Raw genomic sequence first — 2,721 nt, forward strand, 5'->3', positions numbered from 1 at the left:
ATCTGCTTTTGGCTTAGTTGACCTTTTGCTAATTTTAGCTTTTAGTTGACTTTTTGCTAATTTTAGCTTTTAGTTGACTTTTTGCTGCTTTTAGCTTTTGGTTGACCTTTTGCTACTTTTATCTTTTAGTTGACCTTTTGCTAATTTTAGCTTTTAGTTGACTTTTTGCTGCTTTTAGCTTTTGGTTGACCTTTTGCTACTTTTATCTTTTAGTTGACATTTTACAGCTTTTAACTTTTAGTTGACCTTTTGCTACTTTTCGCTTTTAGTTGACCTTTTGCAGCTTTTATCTTTTAGTTGACCTTTTGCTACTTTTAGCTTTTAGTTGACCTTTTGCTACTTTTATCTTTTAGTTGACCTTTTGCTACTTTAAGCTTTTAGCTGAATTTTATCTGCTTTTGTTTTAGTTGACCTTTTGCTGCTTTTAGCTTTTAGTTGACCTTTTGCTGCTTTTAACTTTTGGTTGACCTTTTTTCTACTTTAAGCTTTTAGCTGAATTTTATCTGCTTTTAGCTTTTAGTTGACCTTTTGCTAATTTTAGATTTTAGTTGACCTTTTGCTGCTTTTAGCTTTTAGTTGACCTTTTGCTGCTTTTATCTTTTAGTTGACCTTTTGCTGCTTTTAGCTTTTAGTTGACCTTTTGCTACTTTTAGCTTTTAGTTGACCTTTTGCTACTTTTAGCTTTTAGTTGACCTTTTGCTAATTTTAGATTTTAGCAGACTTTTGCTGCTTTTATCTTTTAGTTGACATTTTGCTGCTTTTATCTTTTAGTTGACATTTTGCTACTTTTAGCTTTTAGTTGACCTTTTGATGCTTTTAGCTTTTAGTTGACCTTTTGCTACTTTTAGCTTTTAGTTGACCTTTTGCAGCTTTTAGCTTTTAGTTGACCTTTTGCTACTTTTCACTTTTAGTTGACCTTTTGCTGCTTTTATCTTTTAGTTGACATTTTGCTGCTTTTATCTTTTAGTTGACATTTTGCTACTTTTAGCTTTTAGTTGACCTTTTGAAGCTTTTAGCTTTTAGTTGACCTTTTGCTACTTTTAGCTTTTAGTTGACCTTTTGCAGCTTTTAGCTTTTAGTTGACCTTTTGCTACTTTTAGCTGTTAGTTGACCTTTTGCTACTTTTCATTTTTAGTTGACCTTTTGCTACTTTTAGCTTTTAGCAGACTTTTTGCTGTTTTTCAGCTTTTGGTTGAACTTTTTTGTACTTTAAGCTGTTAGCTGAATTTTATCTGCTTTTAGCTTTTAGTTGACTTTTTGCTAATTTTAGATTTTAATGGACTTTTCGCTGCTTTTAGCTTTTGGTTGACCTTTTGCTGCTTTTAGCTTTTAGTTGACCTACTGCTGCTTTTAGCTTTTAGTTGACTTTTTGCTAATTTTAGCTTTTAATGGACTTTTTGCTGCTTTTAGCTTTTCGTTGACCTTTTGCTGCTTTTAGCTTTTAGTTGACCTAGTGCTGCTTTTAGCTAGCATTTTGCTTTTCTCTGTATTTTACTAGCTCTTTGATGGTGTTAGCTCTTAGTTAGATATCAGCCACTTTTAGCTAGCATTCTGCTTCTTTTAGCTACCTTGAGCAGATTTCAGCWTCAGACTGTATTTATGCAGGAGTTAAAACATCTCTTTTCTTGCTCCATGTTTTGAGGAACTCTGAGGTGTTTTTGGTCTCAGAGGGAAGAAGGGCTCTCGGTGCGTCCTGTAACATCTCTCAGCTGTAAACATCCATCAATCTGCTCGGTCAATGAAACTCCTCGGTGGCAGCTTTTCCCAAATAGACCTAACAATCTGCTCCGTGTTCATGTCATGAAGCCACTTCCACAGGTGACCTTTAAGAGCAGCTGAACGTCTGCTTTGTGTCTGAACCCGCTGCTGCTGCCAGGTAAATGTCTCCCCTCGGAGCCCAGGCACACAGGCCGAGCCTTTATTTATAAAAACTGGAGTCTGCAGAAAAACACAAGCTGTCAAAGCTGAGCTGCAATTCTTTTATTCAGTCATATCTGAGTTCAGCACATTTGTTTCTGTGGAAGAAAAAAAAAATCCCACCCATGTTTTGTGTTTGTTGTTCCTGATTTTATTTTGTTTTGACAGCTTCAGTTCAGAGGCTCAGGTTAAAAATGTTGACCTGCTCAGCGTCTGAAACACATCTCCCATAAAAATGAACCTTTCTGTTGTCGGCCTACACGTCACAAACATGCTGAACAAACACAGGGACGTGATGCAGCTCCTATCATATGATGCTGAATATAAAAGTGCGACTGTGCCCGCAGAGTAAGAGGATGCTGCTATTTTGAGCACAGAGACTTGTGATGTGGAGAAAAGCTGAGCTGACTGATGGTCTGCAGTCTGTCAGTGTCAGGTCACTTATCAAGCTCTCCGCAAACACACCTTCTGGGAGAAATCCTTCAAAATTCAACACTTCTGGAACGTTGCAGCCATAAAACACATGAATCAAGAACAGGAAGTGGCTCAGAGCAAAATAATTCATCACAAAAGTCTTTTTCATTTTTAAACTTACAAAACAAAAACATTAGGAGCAGGGTGAAAATTTTAAATACGTATTTCCCCCACAATCATTAATTAGAATGCTTCATGAAAAATGTAAGGTTTAATATTGCAAAATTAAAATGAAAAAGTTTATCTATAATTTTGTTAACTTAAGCTTTGGTTTTACCTTTTTTTTTTTGCCAGCTTTAGCCTTTAACTGTTGTTTAGTTGGCTTTATTT

The sequence above is a fragment of the Austrofundulus limnaeus genome, unplaced genomic scaffold (genome assembly GCF_001266775.1).
Source record: "Austrofundulus limnaeus strain Quisiro unplaced genomic scaffold, Austrofundulus_limnaeus-1.0 Scaffold4, whole genome shotgun sequence".
NCBI classification, from domain to species: Eukaryota; Metazoa; Chordata; class Actinopteri; order Cyprinodontiformes; family Rivulidae; genus Austrofundulus; species Austrofundulus limnaeus.